At 41.8% G+C, this 22,498-nt stretch overlaps 1 protein-coding gene across 6 annotated transcripts in view; it reads right to left on the bottom strand.

Annotated features, from left to right (window-relative positions):
* The window catches only part of FRYL (FRY like transcription coactivator), a 248,106-nt gene extending 246,748 nt beyond the window's left edge, over nucleotides 1-1,358 (bottom strand). For all 6 annotated transcript variants that reach the window (XM_037034140.1, XM_037034141.1, XM_037034139.1 and 3 more), the window contains exon 1: nucleotides 1,137-1,358. The gene's annotated coding sequence lies outside the window, so the exon portion shown is untranslated. The remainder of the gene's footprint in view (nucleotides 1-1,136) is intronic.
* Nucleotides 1,359-22,498: the final 21,140 nt, after the last annotated feature.

Below are 22,498 nucleotides of genomic sequence, written 5' to 3'. Positions count from 1 at the left end.
CCCTAACAACTTTCTTCCTTTTCTTATTTTCCGTTCCCTTCTTCTAAAAGAACCCCGCAAGTAAGTCGAGGTATTACTTTCCCCAGTTCAAAGGTTAAGGTAAATTTGGTTTTACGTGGAGCTCTTACCCTCACCAGCACCCTCTCACTTTTTTTTCAAGTTATCTTGACCTAAAAGAGTTTAATGCTCCCATATAGTCGCAAACGTACAAGAAAAGAGTTTTATGTGCCGAAGAAAACCATTTCTCCCTAAACATCAGCCTCTCCTGGACGCAGGAAAAGAGCTTATGCCCAAAGAACCTGCCGCCCAGAAGCCACAACTTCCATCAATTGGCAAAGAAAAGTTGGAAGGAAGAACTCAGCACCCAGGCAGCCTGCGCCGGTGCGGATGGAGAGCAGCAGACACTCGCAGGCCCGGACCGCCCTCGGGCGGTGGCTGCGGCGTCGGTTGGGCCACTCTGGCTCCGGAAAGCTCCGGGTCTGGGGGTGCGCGGCCGGCCCGCAGCGACGCGGGCACTGCGCCCGCATCCGCACCCCTCCCTACCACCGCCAGCAGTGGGCGGAGAGAGCAAAGGAAAAGAGGGACAATGCTGGGTCGGGCAGGCGATTCCGCGCGCTCCACCGGACCCCAGCACCCCTTCCGCCGGGGTCCGCCAGCTGCCTCGCCAAGTTTGCTCCTCCGCCCACCCTTCACGGCCGGAGCCGCGAAACCGCGGCCGCCGACTGCCTGCCGCCTCGCTGCCACCGCCTTCCTCCCCCCACCCGAGGCTCCGGGAGTCAACGAACAGGCGGCGCGCGCGAGGGGTGGCGGGTGCGCGAGGGAAGGGGGCGCGCACGAAAGGAGCCGGGCGCGCGGCGTTCCCCGAGGACCCGCTGCCGCTCCGGCGGGTTTTCGGTTTGAGGCGGGGACTGCGCCGCGGTCTAGTGTCCGTTAGGAGTCTTGGCCCGAGCGGAGCAGCTGGCCAGCCATCCTGGCCCACCTCCCCCTTGGCTTCCATCAGGAAGGGCTGCCGAGCGAGGGCCGGCGACCTGGTCTCCAGCCCGGGCTGGGGCCGCAAGTCGGCGGGCATCCCGGTGCCTGCCTCTGGGGCTGGAAAAGAAAGTGAAATGAAGCGCCTTTCCCCAAGCAACACCTACCCGTACCCAGTCCAAGAGCAGCTGCCTCCTCTTTAATCGCCGCTGGTCCCCGCCCTCGGGCCCCAGGCTCCGTTCTTTTGACAATGGCGCGTCCCCTTTAAGGAATAATCCGATCGGAACCGATCTGTGGTTAAACCTCCCTCCGACGCTAATTTTAACCGTATTTTTCTCTCTCCCTCTCCCGAGCCGACGGGCGCTCGGCTGTGCTGCGAGCTCTTACCACCCTTCCCCGCCCCGCCCACTCCCCAGCCTTGCTGATTGGCGAGAAACACTACAACAGGAACAGCAATTCTAGCATTCCACTGGCCAATCTGGCTGCCGGTCAAAGTTACCCCCACCCTCACCCTGCCCCTTTTCCCGGGTTGGTCCTCCTTCTAATCATTCTCTGTCTTCTACTCTATCGTTGCTTTGGAGAACTGGCAGTCAAGGCTCAGCCTCCCGCCTCCGGAAAACGAACTTTATTTTTATTGGTAAAAGCACATCTTCCTGTGCACCTGATTGGGCAAGGAAGGAGTTAGTCTACAAGCCCCTTACCGATTATCACTCTCCCTTTATGGGGTCGAGAAATACAGCCTCAGAGTCCTGCCTCCTTTTCCTAAGCGCCTTTCCCTTTAAATCTTGGTAGGGGTCGTGGACAAAATCACAGTCTGTATTGGAGAAAGCCAAAAAGGGAGAAAACTTCAAAATCTTCTCTAGATGAGTAATATATCCCGAGCTGGAATCGCATCCTGTGAGTGGAGTGGTTACAATGAGTTAGAACAGCTGAAATTCTAGTACCAACTTCTCCTGAGATGTACTCAACAAGTTTCCACTCACAGTCCATTGGATTCCTACCGTCGATACCACTGGCATTTCGCTACCCCGAAGAGCTTTAATTAGGCTATCTGCAAACCTGGAGGTTTCTTGATTGTTTCCTTGAGTTTTAAAGTTCGTTCACTTTAAAAATTATTTAAATAATGTCATGTAAACGCTCCGTTTAATTCACGTCCTATTTTTTTTTCTTGGCGTTTGTCACGATAGCTAAGTTACTTTTCTGAAAAGATTGAATAAATGGTCCCCCTCCTAATAACTTCAAGTTGAGGACGTCTGTCCCCCCTTGCTAGAACTGTAGCAGAGGGCGTCCAGGTTAAGCCCAAGTGGGCACCAGAAAGCTTATTCTTTGAGGGAAAGAAGGAGCCTGGCAACAGAAGCTGAATCATGCAGCAAAACCTCACCCGTGAAAAGAAGTTCTGCGGCAGCCTGGGATCTGCGCTAAGACTACCCCACTTTCCCACCGGAGCCGTAAGAACCCAAAGGGTTGTGACTACTAAAATTGGATTACGGTCAAGTGTTGGTACCCATCTAAGAATGTTAGTGGAAAACGTTTAAGTTTTCCAATGAAGCTGGAGACTTTGGACCTCAGAATACTTTGTGCATTTGCAGTGACAGCCCAGCGGAAACCAATAGTGCCAAGAAAGTGACAGCGCTCAGCGGTACTCTGAAGGGAAGGTTAGCGCCAGAAAGGGGCAAATAAACATCCGTAGTGAGTGCAGGTGAAAAATCTCCTGAGGGTGCCCATAAATATCGAAGAATGATAAGAGGGGAATATGGTAGTGGGTTTACGTGTGTCTGGTGGGAGCAAAAGACAAGGAAATATCTGAGCTGTGTTTTATACAGAGTCTTCACAGTTTTTGTCTATAACTCAACCCTTATTTTCAGCCTATTCCTAGTTGTTGGTTGTTTTGTGTGTGTGTGTGGTTCTTTTTCCTACAGCCAAGGTAAAGTAATGCTCCTAGTTTTCTCCTCATTTCCTATTCTCAAGCTTTAAGAGTGCTTCTGGGTTCTGATCATCTATATTAGAATATAATCAGAATAAGAACATTCTATATTCTAGTATCTTGTATGATCTTGAAATGAAAACATCTAGTATTTCAGATGTGTACACAACTGCAGGTTTTTGTTCAAAGTCTAGGTGATGTTTTTGAGTTCTTTGTGAACACCTGCTCTAGGATGACCAGGTGGTTTTTGTTACACTAGCACACTGGGCTCATAACTCCAGAGGACAATCTGCAGTAACCTCCACATTATCTCCCTTACATTTAACCAACCACGCTGACATCCTCACCTTACAAATATAAGGTGCCCTCTGTTTCACACTTGCCCTCAAAAAGATTGTTTATCACTTTTTAGCTCATACAATGCTCCTATTGGCATTTCATATTGAGAGAGAATTTAGAAAACCTGCAAACCTAGAACTTCTAAATGCAGGTCATTCTTAAAGCTGTTCAGTTACTAAACAGCCCAATTTTAACCTTGGAGAAGTTACAATTTGCACCTTCCATTCAGAGGTATTTTATCTACTACCTTCATTTCCCATCTCTACACAAATCCCACTCCTTAAAAAGAAATGTTTCCCCAACGTGCCAATCTAGCTATAGATTTCTAACAGCTGTGTATAGATCTTTGTTAAACTTGCTTAAAGAGTAAAATACTTTATGATCACTTCTTCTCCCTATTTATATGCAAAGTTTAAAAACCATATTGAAGAACTACTAGGTAAGCCAGTGATTCGTTTTCCTCAGAAAAAATTGTTACCATTTATATTGTAAAATCTTTTCAATTTACCATATATTTGTATAGTAACTATTACATGTTGAGTAACAAATAGAGAAAGAAATGCTAAATATATATCCATTTCTCCAGAGAGTATAATGAATCTCCAAACACTATCCATAAGTGGCACAATTTCATCCCTCACTCAGCTTGTGAATGGATAATACATATGTATGATTTTCTACAGTAAAATTCAGAAAAACTCAATTAGTAAGTGTCAACCCAAAATCTGTTCCGCCAGCCCTTTTTTAAAAACATATTTTATTTATTTATTTTTTTAGAGAGTAAGGAAGGGAGGGAAAGAAATGTGGTTGCCCCTCATGCACCCTCCTTAGTGGGAACCTGGCCTGCAACCCAAGCATGTGCCCTGACTGGGAATTGAACCAGCAATCTTTTGGTTCGCAGGCTGGCACTCAATCCACTGAGCCATAGAAGCTAGGGCCCCTAGCCCTTTCTTAATTTAACAAGAATGAGATGTAGTAAGCCCTGGCTGGTGTAGCTCAGTGGATTGAGCGCAGGCCTGCGAACCACACGATTGCAGTTCTATTCCCAGTCAGGGCACATGCCTGGGTTGCAGGCCGGTTCCCTGCAGGCCAACTCCCAGCAGGGGACACGTGAAAGGCAACCACACATTGATGTTTCTCTCCTTCCCTTTCCCTCTAGAGACAAATAAATAATATATTAAAAAAAAAAAGAATGAGATGTAGTAAGAGAAAATACATCCATAGTAATTTGATTTTATAAAGAAATTTCAAGAAATATTTCCAGAGCCCTGGCTGGTGTGGCTCAGTGGATTGAGCGCTGACCTGGAAAGGGCTGTCCATTCGATTCCTGGTCAGGGCACATGCCTGGGTTGTGGGCCAGGTCCCCAGTGGGGGGCATGTGGGAAACAACCACACACTGATGTTTCTCTCCCTCTTTCTCCCTCCCTTCTCCTCTCTAAAAATAAATAAACAAAACATTAAAAAATACATTTCCTGAGTCTCTAGAAAAGTCCCCAGTCCTCTACCTATGTGTTTGTCAAGTGAGAACTGATATTCATTGAGAAGTCATTGAAAAATCTTTAATCATCAGTAAAAAAAACCAATTATGTTCAGGACACTTGTATTTACTTGTGTTCCATGCTGTTGAGTCAACTCGGACTCCTGGTGAGTCTATGAATGAGTGATGTCCACAATATCCTGTCCTCAACAACCCTGGTCAGCTGCTGTAGCCTCGCCTACAGCTTCCTTATGGAATCAATCCATACATATTTGGTCTCCTTTTTCTGCTGCTATTCTTACTGAGGCAGAAAGGAAATCCTAATACATTTTTAGAAAGATTTCTAATTCTCTTCTGCTTGCTCCCTTCGGAGATTATCTAGGCATATATTGAATACAATCCAGAGGTCAGCAAAACATACAAGTCCCTTTATAATCTGACTCCTGACTACCCCTTAAGTTTCTTCTCTGGACATTCTTTCATTTGACACTCGAAATGGCTGCTCTATCAATATCAATGATCCGGCTTTCTCAAGCCTCAGTGTCTTGGGGCAGGTAGTTTCCTTTGGGTAGAACAGCCTTCCCTGCAGTCCGTGCTCACCCAGAGGACTCTCTGTCTTTCCATCAAACCCCAATAGAAGTGTTACCTTCTTTGTGAAGCCTTCCCTGATTGCAATCCCTTCTCTGACTTAATTATTTCACTACCGTGTACATACATCTATTACTCTGATTACAGGCATCACATTGAAGACAGAGCTTAAATGTGATTTTTTCCCCTATCTCTTACACTAATCTGGTATGTTCTCAAAAGCAAAGACCACACTTATGTATCTTTTTGTCAGCATCATTTAAGATGATGCCTGGTATAACTGAAGGCTTTCTATAAATGCACATCCAATTGAGTTGAATAAGCAAGGCTGAAACAAAATGGTTAATCTGCAATGTGCAAATCTAATTACTCATAATACTTTTCCAGGATTATCCTAATTAATATTTTATTGTGTATCTATCTTATCACTTAGTATAGATCACTGGTTCCCAGACTTTTTAATTTCACAGATGGGTAAAATTTGCAAGGAATTTTCAGGAATTAACAGGTTTAACTTTTTATTTTAGAAAGTAAATGTACAAAAATAAACATAAATAAATCCTCTATTCTACCCACTACTTCATAAAATAAGAATATTTTAAAATGAAAAATTAGGAAGGTTAGAATTTCAGAGTGAAAGTTCTTAGAATAAAGTTGAAATGAAAAACTTGCACAAACCTCCATTTGAATCTATAACTACTCATTTCACTTCACATTACTCACACTTCTTTTCATCTATTTTAAAATATGGTTTAGAAATAACATCTCTAAAGTATTCTTCCCCATAATGCCTATGGGTGGGAAGGGATAATTTGACTACTTGTTAATTTCCACTCCACCCATAAGTGAACATTAGAGGTCATCACTAATTGCCTCGCTAGCTTCCTCCCAGAATATTTGTAGAGAAACTCAGTGTTTATAGAGGCCCTTGAAAAATGCTACTTGAAATCCTTTTTGTGTCTATCATTTCTTACAGAGTTCCCTTCCTTTCTTTTGGAAAGCTTACCATTCTTTAAATACCATTGTTTATCCTTAGAAAGCCCCACCATTGTTTTTCAATGAGTTGAACAATAAAAATGTAAGTGGAACAATAAAAAAACAATAATTTTTAAAAATTATTTACCCATGTATTTTCTGAACTTCCAAAACATTAAATGCCTGATAACCATCAATGAATACCTCATTGCCTATGCTGTGTCACAGTTGTAATAATAATAACCTGAGCTATAATAAAGCACACAGAGAAATGTTTATGTTATATTATTGCAAATGTATATATATACACACACTTTTTAAAATAGTGCAACCCAATCAAATACAAATTCTTTATGATGGGTAGTTCATAATGGCTAAACATCCTATAGGAAGAAATCTTCTGATGCCATGATAATGTTGTAGAAATACCACCTGTAAACTGGGTCAAATAACTGATTTCTTGTTCTGTGGGATACATGAATAATGTATATGAGATCACTTCCATTTAATAAAATATTATATTTATGTTGACTTCAATTTCTATACTTACTTTAGATCATTTGGAGCCTCATATTTTAAGACCTTTTATTAATAAAGATACTACTAAGATCTTCACTTTATCCAAAATACAGATATTCCTGCAGGTATGTTGCTTTTCTGCCATTTTTTCTTTCCTCTAATCACTGCCGGGGGGCTTCTATTCCAAACAGGACTATTGTATGAAAATGTGAATTTTTTTAGTTGGATTTATTGGGGTGACATTGATTCACAAAACCGTACAGGTTTCAAGTGGACAATTCAGTAAAATATCATCTGCACAGAGCACCGTGTGCCCATCACCCCAAGCAAAGTCTCTTTCTGTCCCCATCTCCTTCCACCCCTGGGGTTTGCCCACCTCCACCTATTCTCTGCCTGCCTTTTTTTCCGGCTATCACCACTCTGTCACCTGTGTCTATGCATGAAAAATGTGAGTATTATTTTTATTTAGTTAGTTAGTTTTAGAGGGAAGAAGGGAGGGAGAAAAAGAGGAAGAAAAACATCTATGTGTGGTTGCTTCTCATGCGCCCCCCACCAGGGACCTGGCCTACAACCCAGGCATGTGACCTAGACTGGGAATCAAACCTGCAAACCTTTTATCCGCAAGTTGGCACCCAGTCCACTCAGCCACAGCAGCCAGGGCTGAAAATATGAATTTTAAAAAGAGATAAATCCAGGATTAAATACTGATTTATAAGTGAATTACTCTGATGGATTTTTTTAGACTATTGCTCAGTTTAAATCCATTTCCACTCACAAATAGTTAAGTTTTTTCAGAAATAAAGGGCATTCATTATATAAAGACACCTATACTCAGTATAATCCTCTTTGTCTACTTTATCGCTAAAAATATCTTTGAACTCAGCAGTCGTGAGCATACACAGTGGTTACTTTTCAGATTAGATTTTTGAATTAAATTATTTAAAGGAATGAGCAGTTCATCTGTCCATGTTGGGATGATTACCTAGTACTATGGTGAAATCACTTTGAAACTATGTTAAAATGCTGTTAGACTTTAACATGTATTTGAAAGTGTTGACTTGGGAAGTATGAATTTGTAACTGGAGAGGGATATTAGTCCCTTTAAAAGAAGATAGTAGTTTTTAATCTCTTCCCAGTGTATGAGTTGCAAGAAAGTTGGTGGAGAAATGTAAGCTGTCCTTAATTCATTGCTGCTACCTATCCACTCATCATCTCATTTAGGGAAGGAATTCATGAATTAATCCAAAGAACTAGGAAATATTCTGATGAGAGAGGGGAATCACGTGATCACACCACTGGCAGAGGAGGGTACCATGTGATTGATCTCCTTTGGGGGCTTCTGTTTGTTGATGGAGAAGCAGAATAACAAAGGACAAAGGAAAGTCTCTTTAATTAATCCTACCAACTAAGCAAAACAAATAGATCACTTTGTTTCAGCAACAGAAGCAAACTGTTAACAAAGGGGAAAAGCCACCTGCAGGAGCTTTTGAACCCAAGCTGTCCCGGAGCCCAGAGTGCTATTGTTTAACCCAAGGGTCAGCAAACTTTCTCTGGAAAGGGCTGGATAGTGAGCATTTTTGTTTTGCAGGCCATATGCTCTCTGTTACAACTCCTCAACTCGGTCGCCGCAGCACAAAAGTGGTCACAAAGGAGACATAAATGAATGTGCAGGACTATGGTCCAATTCAGCTTTATTTATGGACACTGCAAGGGAGTTTAAATTTTCATGTATCATCATATATTATTCCTCTTTCGATTGTGTCCAGTCATTTAAAAATATAGAAACCATTCTTAACTTGTGAAAAGGGGTAGTAGGCTGCCCTGAATGGCATGGCTCAGCTGGGTGGAGTGTCGTCCTGTAACTGAAAGGTTGAGGAGTCAATTGATGCTTAGGGCACATGCCTAGGTTGTGGGTTGGATCCCCGTCCAGGCATGTCCAGGAGGCAACCAACTGGTGTTTCTCTTTCACATCGATATTTCCCTCTCTACCTTCCTCACTCTCTAAAACAACAAAAAAGTGTCCTCAAGCGAGGCTAAAAAAAAAAAAAATGAGGTAGTGGGCCGTTTGCCTATGGGCTGCAGTGCTGAGTGCTGGTCTAAACATAGCTCTCATTCATTTTTTTAAATTTTTTTACTTGAGCACCTAATATGTGTCCAGGATTATGCCAAGGCCTGGGAAATATAACAACTAACAAGATGGACGTGGTCCCTGTCTTCACTGAGCTTATGGTATAATAATCACACAGTTATATAATTAGAATAAACTATAATAAATGGCTATGAAGGAAAAGTAAAGAGGCTCTAAACTATGAGTTGTGATTGAGACTAAGAGGCCTGGGAGTCCCCCTTGAGTTCTTTGGCAAAAACTGAAAAGTTAGTATAAATCATCACGGTGCAGTGGGGTTGGGGAAGAGGAAAATATCTCAGGCGAAAGGCATAGCCTTTGATGGCACTGAAAGGCCCGTGTGCCGGGAAAATACAAAGCGAAGGGAAGAGACACAGTTTAAGATGGAGAAATAGTTCAAAGCAAAAGCATTCAGAGCCTAGGAGATCTTTATTTAGAGCAGTAGAAAGCCACGGAAAAAAGCTTTAAATCAAAGCCATCGCACAGGCAGATTTGCATTTTTAAAAGATCGTTAGATACAGTGTGGAGAACACGTGAGCAGGGCCAACAGAGGGGCCTGTAATGTTCAAAGGCTCCTAGACCCCAGACTGTATTCCCTAGAGTCCATATCACTATCGGACCATGCCAGGCACTGTTCTTGCTACTTCGCATGTATTATCTCATTGAAATTTCATGACCGCCCCTAAGTAGGCATCATTATCTTCTGCCTGTGGAGGACACTCAATTCCATGCTGCCTCTCACTTTCTTCCCTTAGTGCACCCTCAGCGGCCATTCCTTTACAGAATTCTGGGATAATTGTGGGAGAAAAGTAAGAGTGAGGAGGAGAGAGGAGGCAGAAAGAAATGAAGAAGGTGTGTTCTATGGGACCATGGCCTTGGCTCAAACCCAGTCTCTTTCCGAAAGATTATACTGTTTACTGGGAATGGGGCCCAATATCAACAAGGTAGCCGCCTTGGATATCTGTGGAAGCCTTTGTGAGAGTACTCGCTGCTACAAATATATACCCAACGTAATGTTTGGGATATGTTTACAGTAAAAGAGTTCACGCTGTTGATCTAAAAATACTGGGTATATTGTATTTTTCCTCGCAAGTTTAAGGAAACAAACACATTCCCTCCCATAAAACCTAGATGTCAGCCAGAGACACCTGGCCTCTTAAGATTTAGATTTAGCAAATGAGCCCGAACGTCTTCTGCAAGTCCGAAAGCCTTCCCAAGGATTTTTGTGAAGTACCAGGGCAGGGGTGTTGGATGGGGAATTCTGTGTTCACCTTTGCCCCCAGGTTCATTCTGTCTCCCTGCTGACAGGCTTCTGAGCTCTGCCAGTATCAAGAAAACAAACAAACGTGTGGACACGGTTTAACAGTGGCTGACTTCACAGGAGAGCTAGGAGTGGAAGGGAGCAGTCTCATCAGGCACGCCCTCCCAAACAGCTCATAGTGTTTTATCACGCACTCTCCTTTAGATCCTTTCAGCCCTTACCACCATGGTCTCACGGCCCTCTGCCCTGATCCCTGGCCATTCTCCCCTCTTGACATACATGCCCTTTTCCTTCCCCTGCCTTCTCCCAGTAGCCAAGAATGTTTCTCCTCCTATCCAGCAAATTCCCAAACCTATCAATTTTGACTCCCTTGCTAAAGCTATGTCACCATTTTCTATCTGAGAGCTCAGGAACTCCATCGCTTCTGGAGGCATTCTTCCAAAACAGCCCGTCTGAAAATCTCCCCAAGAAAAATACTGATGCCAGCAGTTGAGACAATAACCATTTTTTCTTAAATTGTTGTCATGATACCCCTTGGTTTTAGTCAGCATGCAGGAAAAAGAGAGCTATCGCCTTTGTTTGTATCCAGTGGGGCCCATTTTTACTAGTTACATCATCATTTTCTTGGGGGAAGTTTGGTTGTTTTCTCATATTTTATTTATTTATTTATATATTTAAAGAGAGGAAGGGGGAGACAGAGAAGGAGAGAGAAACATCAACTTGTTCCACTTATTTCTGCATTCAGTGGTTGATTCTTGCATGTGCCCTGACCAGGAATGGAACCCACAACCTTGGGGTATGGACATGATGTTCCAACCTACCGAGCTACCTGGCCAGGCCTAATTGGTTTTTTCCCTATGACTAGGTACATCAGAAGTTTAGGAAAACAGGACTTCTGGTCAAGATGGAAGCATAGGTAAACATGCCTAGCCTCCATGTACAACTATAGCAAAAAAGTACAGCTGTGGTATAAAACAAAGTATCACCCAGAATTGTCAGGAAATCAAGCTGTGTGGAGGTCTGACAACCAAGGATTTAAAGGAGCCACACTTAATCCAGACAGAGAGGAGGGGCAGAGATGCAGAGAGGTTTGGAGAGGCATGGAGACAGGAATAAGTGGTCCCACATCCACGTGTGGCCAGCAAAAAACAGGAGTAATATCTTGCGAGTGAAGGATCCTGCCCTGGTCCAGACCACCCAGCCCAAGGTCCCAGCACCAGGAAAATAAGTCCCCATAACTTCTGGCTGTAAAAAAGCAGTGGGGTTTGAAACAACAGAAGAAACTGCATCCTCTTAAAGGGCCCATAAAAGACATAGGACTCACATAGGTCCACCCCCCTCAGGGATTCAGCACCAGGCAACAGCTGGAAGGGCACCAGTGGCATATGGGGAGAAAGTGAAGTGCATGTGCCAGGAAACAGCTTCCTTGCAGACAAATTCTAGAGGCCAGGCAGTGGCACTGTCCCCTCTGTGAGCCATCCCCCACAACGAGCCACAGAAGGGTGACACAGGTTGCTCCATCCTGGCAATTACCTAAGCCTCCGCCCCATCCAACTTAACAGGTGCATTGAGACTGGGAGTCCAAGCAGCTCTACCTAATACACAGAAACAAACACAGGGAGGATGCCAAAATAAGGAGACAAAGAAATATGGCCCAAATGAAAGAACAGAACAAACCCCAGAAAAAGAACTAAATAAAATGGAGCTAAGCAACCTATCAGATGCACAGTTCGAAACACTGGGTATCGGGATGCTTCAGGAACTCACTGGGTACTTCGATTCCATAAAAAGAACCCAGGCAGAAATGAAGGTTGCATTAAGTAAAATAAAGAAAAATCTACAGGGAACCAACAGTGGAGAGGATAAACCCGAGAATCAAATCAACAATTTGGAACACAAGGGGGAAAAAAGCATTCAGTCAGAACAGCAGGAAGAAGACAAAATTCAAAAAAAGTGAGGATAGGCTTAGGAACTTCTGAGACATCTTTAAACATACCAATATCTGAATCATAGGAGTGCCAGAAGGAGAAGAGGAGGAGCAAGAAATCGAAAACTTATTTGAAAAAAAATAATGAAAGAAAGCTTTCCTAAGCTGGTAAAGGAAATACACATACAAGTCTGTTGGGACTACAGAGAGTCTCAAACAAGATGGATGCAAAGAGGACCACACCAAGACACATCATAATTAAAATGTCAAAGGTTAAAGATAGAATCTTAAAAACAGCAAGAGAAAAGAGGTTAATGTAGTTACCTACAAGGGAGTTCCCATAAGACTGTCAGCTGATTTCTCAAAAGAAACTTTGCAGGCTACAAGGGACTGGCAAGAAGTATTCATAGAGATGAAAAGCAAGGACCTACAACCTAGATTGCTCTATCCAGAAAAGCTATCATTTAGAATCAAAGGGCAGATAAAGTGCTTACCACTTTATAAGATGAAACTAAAGGAGTTTGTCATCACCAAGCCCTTATTATATGAAATGCTAAAGTGAATTATTTAATAAAAGGATCAAAATGATGAATGTGAAAATTGCAATAAATTTCCAACTATCCATAATAGAATCCAGATAAACTAAGCAAACAAGCAGAACAGGAACAGAATCATAGATATGGAGAACATTTGAAGGGTTATCTATTGGGAGGAGAAGGAAGCAAATGGAGGAGAAAGGTGCAGGGGCTAAGAAGCACAAATTGGTAGGAACAAAATAGATGGGAAGATGTTAAGAACAGTATAAGCAATGGAATAGCCATTATGTGCATGAGCCATGGGCATGAACTAAGGGGGGGACTTCTGGAGGGAATGGGGATACTGGGAGAAGGGGGGCAAAGGGGAAAATTCAACAACTGTAGTAGAATAATCAATAAAACATGTTTTTAAAAGTTTTAGAAAACACAATGGGCAGCATTTTGGATTCCAATTGTAGCCTGCAAAACCTGGTTCCAGCAAAACCTGTTTTTTTTTTCTCTGCCTTTAAATTTGATTCAAAATTAAAGGCAATTACTTTTGTCAAGGTAAAAAAAAGAATGTTTTGGTAAATAGCATAATTGGCTATAGCTGGAAGTATTACTTGATCTTTTTTTGGAAAAAATGAAATATAGTATCAGGTAAACTGCTCAGGGGAGGGAGAGAAGCGAGGCAGCAGAGAGGTGGGAGAAACCGGGTCTCTGAGGAATTGATGTGTGTGCCTTGGCTCAGACCCTATTCCATGATCATTTTCAAGTTTATCTTCTAAACTTGGCTTTGCTCGCCTATTTTCCAGATGGTTCCTGGATAAACACATAAAGGTACACAGATTTAAGTAATTCTGCTAGCTAATTAGAATAATAACAATACAAAGAGATACAAATACATATTTCTATGAGTTGTCTATAGCAAATGAAACAGAGAACTCGATTGATCACATGGATACATTTAAAATTAGCTTGGCCACAATTATTTCAATATTTAGTCATTTATTGATAAGTCTCTGGGGGTTTTTTGTTGTTTAAACTATAAAAACCTTAATGTTTTACAAATAAATATTTACCAATGAAATAAATAAAAACTTTAACATTTTACTCCCTTTCTACAACTCTAAATTTGCCCTAAATTTTAATGTATTGGTAACTGACATGGAGACTGTATGTATATTTGTATTTATATATTACCCATATATGAATTATGTAAATGACAAGCTGATTAATAATATAGTAGCCACACTGGTAATATAGTAATACACCAGAAATTGTCAATTTTATACATATCATAAAAATACCAACATAGTAAATATTTTTACAATTCAACTAAAAAAAAACAGTATCTTCTTTCAGTAAACTACTCATTTAATAGGAAAAAAGTCCAGAATAACTAGACAATATGCTAAGTCTTGCTATGTGAACCTTTTTAGCCTACAGATGTGAGGTGAGTAATTTTCACTCAAATAAGAAAACAATTTGTTCTAGCCTCCAAAATGGTACTGACATCAAAAGTGTCCTCCATAGCCCTGGCCAGGTGGCTCCGTTGGTTGGAGCATCGTCCTGTGCACCAAAAAGTTTGCAGGTCCCATCCCTGGTCGGGTCACATATCTTGGTTGTGGGTTGGAACCCTGGTCGGGGTATGCAGGAAGCAACCAGTCAATGTTTCTTTCTCTCTTCCTCTCTCTCTAAAACCAATAAACATATCCTCAGGTGTGGGTTTAAAAACAGTGTCCTTCGCATTGGAGAACTTGTGACCGAGGAAAGTCCAGCAAGAGCAATAAAAATGGAAAAACGGTGGCAATAGCCAATCTGAAGCGGTGCTAATGGGAGACTCGTGGCTCGTCCTGGCCGCATAATGGAGGCGACAGGCTTCGTGGAGTGATGGCAAGGGAGAAGGCATCTGGGCTTCGAGCCAGTCTCTTTCCTGACATGGAGATTGTGCTGGCCTCAGAGGATCTGGGTTGGAACTGTTGTTACATCACAGAACCCAGACTTTATTTCTAGCACCATCTCTTACTGTTCTCTAATAGCCAGATGAAACTGGTCTTTATGCTTGCTATTCCCAGGATTCCTTCATTATTCTTGCCTAAACCACACAGAAAGGTTGCATAAGGGTAAGGTCCAAGAAGGATGATAGAGAAATCAGGAAGGTAGTATTTGATCATGGTAGCATTAGAGCAACTAAGATGAAGAAGCCTGGCTGTAACCCCTATAAATTGCCCTAAGAACCTATACATGAATTCAGGAGGGTGAGAATAAGACAGACAGCAGAGTCGTTAAGACCTGTCAGCTTAGTCAATGCCCATGGACACACAAGCCAAACGGGGCATTAGCTATTGTCAGTGTTTGGAGACTGCATTCAAGTGTCTCAAGGAGTCTAGAAATCAGAGCAGTCTAAAGGTCACCTCAGAGTTCATTGTAAAACCAAAACGTAATGCTTTAGAGAGGAGATGGCCAAAGTCACCATGAGGAGAATGGCTCCGAACTCTACGAGACTTGTCTGAAAATGATAAAATGTGACATATCTAATGAGATAAAAGCCCATCAGAATAGAGGTGGTTAGCCACGCAGGCAGGGAAACAGGAGGGTCACAGAAGACTGCAGCAACCTCCCTCCAAGTTCTGTGAAGAGAGAACGTGTTGATCGAAGGAGTCGTTTTGTCAATGCCAGTGGCTTGGATGCTGTTATTCTGCATGTGCTAACTTACTGACTTCCTAAAAATACCATGTAATCATGTATTGGTCAAAGTGTTTTCATTGCAAATGAAATAAACCAACCCCAACTAGCTTAAGCAAGAAGAGCATATTCGTGAGACAATACAAAGACGTCATTAGAAACGGTAAAGTACTGGAGGAGCAGTCAGTGCAAAGGACAGAAGTGGAGTGAGTTGGACTGCAAATGAGGTGACAAAGTGGAGACAGTAATAATAGACCATTCTTAATAGCAGAATGCAATAAAAAGAGATAGGAAAATGTGACATTACTTGAGGAGGATAAGGATACCAGAGAAAAATGTATATCCTGCTCATGTCTGATGGGAATGATCAAGACAACAGGGAAAAACTGTCGATGTAGGAAATACTGCTGGGCTGAAGTCACTGATGAGCCAAAAGGGCAGGATCTGATGCACGTGTGGAAATGCTGGCTTCAGGTGGCCACACTGGTGGTTACGCAGACGACAGAAGGGAAGGGAACGTACGTCGGCACATCAGGCAGGCTGACTGATCAGGCGAAGAAATAACGAAGTGGTGTTCCTCCCAAACGCTTCTATTTTCTCACAGGAGTAGTCATCATTTAAAAAGGAGAAATGAGATGGGGATATTTGAGGTTTGAAGATAGAGGAGAAGCTGGGAAAGAATTATCTAGGAGAGTGGGGAAGACCAGGACAACGTAGCAAGACTGTTGAACAGGATAGGCTGACTTGAAGTTCATGTTATGCATTTTGAAGGAAGAGCAGTCTACATGGTTGCATATTGTTCCCTAGCCACGTTCAACAGTTCAGTGCTGATACGAAGTAGTAGATAGAAGTTTATGTTTAAGACAGGGTTGAGTTTTCCCAGTTAGATGGACAGTGAGAGGGGCGAGGCAGCTGTGAGTGTGGCCAATGGAGTGACTGATCACAGTAAGCCACGTAAGGAGAAAACAGTGACATAGGTTACTGAAAAAGGGACGGTGAAGAAAATGGAAGGCTACTCGGCTACTTGCTCCAAAGGGATTGAGTGCGAGGCGTGGTGAAGGCAGAGTTAGAAAGATAAGAGATGATAAGTCAGAAGAACATGGAATACTGAAAATCAAGATTTCAAAAAAAATATTTTATTTACTTTGAGAGGAAAAAGGAGGGAAAAAGAGAGGGAGAGATGCATCAATGAGCAAGAGATTACATCGGTTGGTTGCCCCTCACACACTACCAGCTGGGGAACCTGGCCTGCAACCCAGGCCTGTGCCTTGACTGGGACTCCAACCTGTGACCTTTGGTTCCAAGGACAGTGCTCAATCCACTGAGCCACTCCAGCCGGGGCTGAAAATTAAGTTTTTTGAAGATCGTATAGTAATGTGGTAGGAAGTTCTCTAAGGCATATGACCATGATAGTGTGTTGCTGAAATGCAGTAGAGGAAAATAATATTAGAAGCAAGAATATTTTTAAAAAACTCAGAAAAAAAGGTGCTTACATTGATAATTTTTGTGGTTGCTGAAGTCACCAAACATAGCAATATGAAGTAGTGGTAGAGAGAAAGAAGACCGGAATCTAAAATCTTCATTGAATAAGGAAGAGTTAGCAAGAGGCTGGTAGATGACTCAATAAAGAAAGTTAGTGGTCTGATAACATGCACTTCAAAGAAGCTGAATAGGTTGCTGTTGGTGGTTAGAGAGAAAAAACAATAAAAAATGTCTAAAATAGCAATAAGAATCAAGGATATCACCTCTAGGTCCTCTGTAAATGGGGTGTAGGAGAGAACACAGCAATCGCTTGGGAAGTTGGGAAGGGTGTAGCATCGTCAAAGGCTAAACCAAGCTTCAGGTAAAGAAGGAGGAGCAGAACGCTCTAAGTAAGGCACACAGTGGAAGGGTTTGCCCAGTTAGGGAGGAGGGGAAAACTGATTCAAATCAGTGCATGTATTAAACTCTGAATGAAAATGAATGACCCAATGGCTTGGACTGCTGTTTGTGCTGCTGAACTATATAAGGTACTTGGCATAATGAGATGAATTCTGATGGTCGCTCAAGAGAAGGGGGTGTCAATCTTCATTGCAGCCTCTGCTTTGTGCCTGACTCCTTGCCCCTCTGTAGGAGAGAGACAGGTGGTATCATGATCATTGAGAAGTGGCACCTTTGTCAGCTGTGTGGCCCTCCTTCTGATCCTGCTGAAGATGGTGTGACAGGAGGGAGAGGGCTGATTTGACTAAGGTTCTTGGGCCCTTGCTGAAATCCTCTGAGCCTTCCTACAGAACATTCCATTAAGCCATCGAGAGGGCCCAATGTTCCAAGGAACATTCCCTTGGAAAATTCCTTTGTTCATCGTCCGAAGGCCTATGCTGCGGCTCCCAGGCACATCAATCAGCAGCTTAAACGTTCTGCTGTGCCCCGCTTATCCTGCGAGCCCTTCCGTACTCTGATGAAAGAACATCCCTCTGGGCCCTGGCTGGTGTGGCTCAGTTGGTTGAAGCTTCGTCCCAAAAGGTCACAGGTCCCCTACACCAAAAGGTTTCGGGTTTGATTCTGGTGAGTGCCTGTGCCTAGACTGTGGGTTGTTTCTCTCTCTCTCTCCCTCCCTCCCTCCCTCCCTTCTCCTCTCTCTAAAATCAATGAGCCTGTCCTCAGGTGAGGATAAAAAAAAGAGCATCCATAGCATCCGTCTAGGAATGGCATTGGCCTTTCCACGACTATACCAATGAAAATTGGTGTGATATAATGGCTCTGTCCCGAAGGACTGGGATAAAGTCGCTAAGAAAAAGTCTCATAATTAATGTTCATTAAACTCCTTAAATCCCATAATAAAAAATACCGTACATGAAAGGAATAACTCTTTAAAATACATTATTTTCTTTTTGACAGTTGTGCCTTTAATTCCCAGCATACTTACAACACATATTAATATTCACCATTAGTTTGGATATAGTTTAAAAATGCAAGGCAACTCAGTGCTAAGAAAATTAGCAAGAGTTTTGAAAATGAAGAAGTAAAACAAAACAAAACAAAAAACAAGACAAAACTTACAAGCTGCTAGGTGCTTACCCAACAATAAACTAGTCTGGATGTGGTAAGGGAACTACAGTTCAAAGAATTGAAACTCACATCCCAATAAGCTAAAAGCAAACAAAAGATCCTGAGTAACAGCCTCTGACTCCTACGCCGACAGTGCAACACAAATTCATGACACAGAATGATGTTTGAGACAAGGCATGTTTTGTTTTAAAGTTTCAAGTCCAAGGTGTTGTTAATGCTTACTGCTAGACTTTGGAATGCTCAGACAGTTGGGCCTGACAACCGACTTGACATGCCCAAGTCTTGTTGGGGCACAGCCTAAGGTTAACGCAAGTGGTCGAAGCAGGCAATGTTAAAATACACTGTTGTTATTATGATTTGGAGTAGGTCTTAATGAAAGCTAAACTCAAAAGTAGAGTGGTGAAGAGCATTAGAGAATACGTTATCAGTTTGTCTCAAATAAACTCTTACAAAATGTTTTGTTAAAGTATAATGGCGAGATGGATGAAAAGTAAGATTTGATTAAAGGGCCTTAAGTTAGAAAGCTTCCTTAAAAGTTTAACACAGATGATTCTTGGACGCTCAAACTTTCCCGTTTTCATGACTCCACCTCTGTATGTTGTACAGTCACTACTCTCCTTGAGCATCTTCTGCAGACTTTTTTCCTCCAGCCTTTTCCCAAAGCTGCTGCCAAAATCAACTTCCTCTGTTGCCATTCAGACAATGTCACTCCCTTCCTAAAATTCCCTTTCATGGCCTCTGTGTCAGTGGCAGACTTCTTGCCCTGCCTTTGGGACAAACACACTATTCCTGCCCGGATTTATTCAAGGCTCCTTCCTATTTTTACAAAACCACATGTTATTTTCCTCTCTGTGTGGACTGATTACCTTCTAGCTTAACTTTTTAATACTCATTAATAATTTTTAGATTGTAAACATTTTATTTGCTTTTTGTCCATAAGAGTTCTCCATTTTACCTCTATTTTTCCCCACCCCAACACAAATTCAAACACATTAAAGATCTCTAGTGCGATTTGCCTTATTCAAACTTCTCCTGGAATCTGATTATTTTTGTAAGAACCAGACAAGTAATCATACACACTGAAAATTTTCGAACAACAGCAAAAACAAAATACTCTTGAAAAATGAAAATAATGTTGTGGAATTTTCCCTAAGGAGTGAAATATTTTTCAGAATGAGTCACAGGAAAAAAAATCTAATATTATCATGGGCAACTTCTAGGAAAAGGTTCTTCAGTTTGGGAAACACACAAATGCTATATGTTCTTTTTTCTTTTTCATCTTTGTTTTTTTTAACCTAGAAGACCTGTATTCAAGTCTCAGCTTTGTTATTTGCAAGTTCTGTTATTTTTATTGTTTAATCTCTTTGAGCATCAGATTCTTGTTTGTAAAGTGGAAATATCTATGATTTTTTTCTGACAATTCAATAGCAATTACAAAAATGCTTTGAAAAAGTAAAAAGTGTTTCACAAATATGACATTATTATTACTTCTTTCAAATGTTCCTTTGGACTGAGAACTTTCCCGGGATTTCCCCTTTCCCAATGAGTAAAGAAGAGGCAAACTTAAAAAGGCTGAGGAAATTGTAGAAGTTTTGCAGAAAGGAATCTTTTTTTTTCAAGATTTTATTTATTTATCTTTAGAGGGGAAGGGAAGGAGAGAAGGAGAGAAACATCAATGTATGGTTGCCTCTCATGTATCCCCCACTGGGGACTTGGCCTGCAACCTAGGCATGTGCCCTGACCGGGAATCGAACCGCGATCATATGGCTCGCAGGTCTGAGCTCAATCCACTGAGCTATGCCAGCCAGGGCTGCAGAAAGGAATCTTGAGAAAGAAAGGTTATGTATGAATAATGCAAAACTCAATTATGAGAACATAATTATCTCCTGAGCTACAAGGACTACTAACTATACTAATTCAGATGGAAGTTGAAGTGGCAATAAATAAATAAACATGTAAATAGGCCCTCCATAACAGCTGCTGAGGCACAGGCCATTGACTTATGTAACTCTTACTGTCCTCCTGGCCTCTGGAAATTTTTTGATGGTAATTGTAATTTACACCATTGTGTTCTTATAGTCTTGGCCCAAGCTAAACCTTAAAGTTACAGTTCCCAACTGCACACCTAGCAGGAATCAAATTAATAATGAATGGCACCTTAGTGCTTTCAACAGGAAGTAGATGGATCACATTAAAATAACAACAGCAGCCCTGGCTAGTGTAGCTCAGTGGATTGAGCACGGGCCTGCGAACCACACGATCATGGTTCGATTCCCAGTCAGGGCACATGCCTGGGTTGCAAGCCAGTTCCCAGCAGGGGACTCATGAGAGGCAACCATATACTGATATTTCTCTCCTTCCCTCCCCCTCTAAAGATAAATAAATAAAATAAAAATAAAATAACAACAGCAACAATAATACCAGTAAATGGTGACCAATCTCCCAGTCAGATTGTGAAAACTGAAGAGATGTATGGTTGTGCCCCTCGAACTATAAGTAAATATTATACTAGATGCAAAACGCAGAAAAGTGAGACAGACAGCAAAACTTGGGTCATGACACCTTGCAGGTTAAAAATGAGCCAGAATGTTTTTTTTTCTTAGTGAAGACCAATGAGACTGGACTTTCTCCCATTTGTCTGCCTTTACCTTTTGAGAAAAATTTGGCTTTGACTTGCAACCAAGGTTATGGTCTTGCTGCATCCCCAATGGTCCACCATTTCAGCAAGACAAACACTGATACTTCCTATGGACCAAAAAGGGGCCACATACTAAACCTGACAAGCTCAGGGGAGGCCTGCATGGTGGCCTTAGAAACTCAGAGACAGAAAGAAACCACATAGGATGGTCTGAACATAAATATTCCTACTTAAAAGGGAGTCATGGTGAGTCATTTTGTCTTAGGCTTGTAGCTTCCTTGACAAAGGTCAACCTGTACCTTAATTGAGTCTGTCTAATGTGTTTTCACATCGAAAATAACATCTTTGAAATGTCAGAGTAATCTCCTCTTCTAGACCCCTCCAGGCACAACCACTGCGATAGAGCATGAGACCACAGAGCCCTTCACTGTTATCTTGTTCCCCGGATACCGTCTCTGTGTGCTGTCATGTTAATTATTAACTATCCTGTATCCACCAACGTAAAAGAAGCCTAGGTCTCTCCAGTTTACTTTTTATCCAGTTCCAGGGATTTCTCCACATTTCTTTCTTTTGTCCCCTTCATCAGCCACCAATGGGTTTCACGTAACCCTCCTTACATACGCTGCAAAGCTGCCATTCTCCAGCGCTTTTTCTCAATCCATTGAGATTTTGCTTCCTTGCAATTGTCATCAGTTTGGCTCCGATAAACGCATGAAAATTCTCTACAAGTTTGTCAACAGAAGTACTATATAGAAGAAAAATTTATTAGTAAGCTCACCACTCAAAATAACAACTAAACAACTATTAAAAATTTTGCTGTATTTTTATCTTTCCTAATACACATGTATAACCTTTAAGATGTGCTTTACATGCCAGATACTTTACACAAATAATTCACTCTTCACAACAACCTTGTGAGATAGGTACTATGAGCATCTTTTTACCTTTCGCAGGAAACAAACCAGTGCAGAGAGATTAACTTGCTGAAAGTCCTGAGAGTTACGTGGCTGCCCGATGCTGAGGTCCTACTGGGAAGCACTCCATCATGTCACCTACAATACTGTGACCCTACTGTGTGTGCCACTGTGTGACTTTTTTACTCACCATAAAATGGTGACCATTTTGCTGCGTTATTATAGCATATGCATTAAAAGGATGATTTAAACTAATATTTGTTGTTTGGATGAGTCATGATTTATTTAATCACCCCTTACTCTGGGGATAGTAGTTACGTTAGTTATTGCCAGTTTTTCACTATCATACTCACTTTTCCTAGTAATAATTATATATATACTCAATATCCACATTTTTTAAAGTCAGGAAATATATAGAAATTAAAAATCCCTTCTGCCTCATTCTCTCCCTCTCTGTTAGTTAAACACTCCTAACAGTTTCATATACATTCTTCCAGGATTGCTTTTCTTATTTTTATTTTTTTACAACCCCCCCCCCCGAATCGTCCTATATGTTTTGCGACTTGTTTCTTTCTTTTTATTTTTTTCCAT

Source organism: Sturnira hondurensis, unplaced genomic scaffold (genome assembly GCF_014824575.4).
Source record: "Sturnira hondurensis isolate 20B ecotype Veracruz unplaced genomic scaffold, ASM1482457v3 Scaffold0022017, whole genome shotgun sequence".
In the NCBI taxonomy this organism is placed as follows: Eukaryota; Metazoa; Chordata; class Mammalia; order Chiroptera; family Phyllostomidae; genus Sturnira; species Sturnira hondurensis.
The sequence above is the reverse complement of the archived record's forward strand: the minus strand, read 5'-3'. Positions and strand labels throughout refer to the sequence as shown.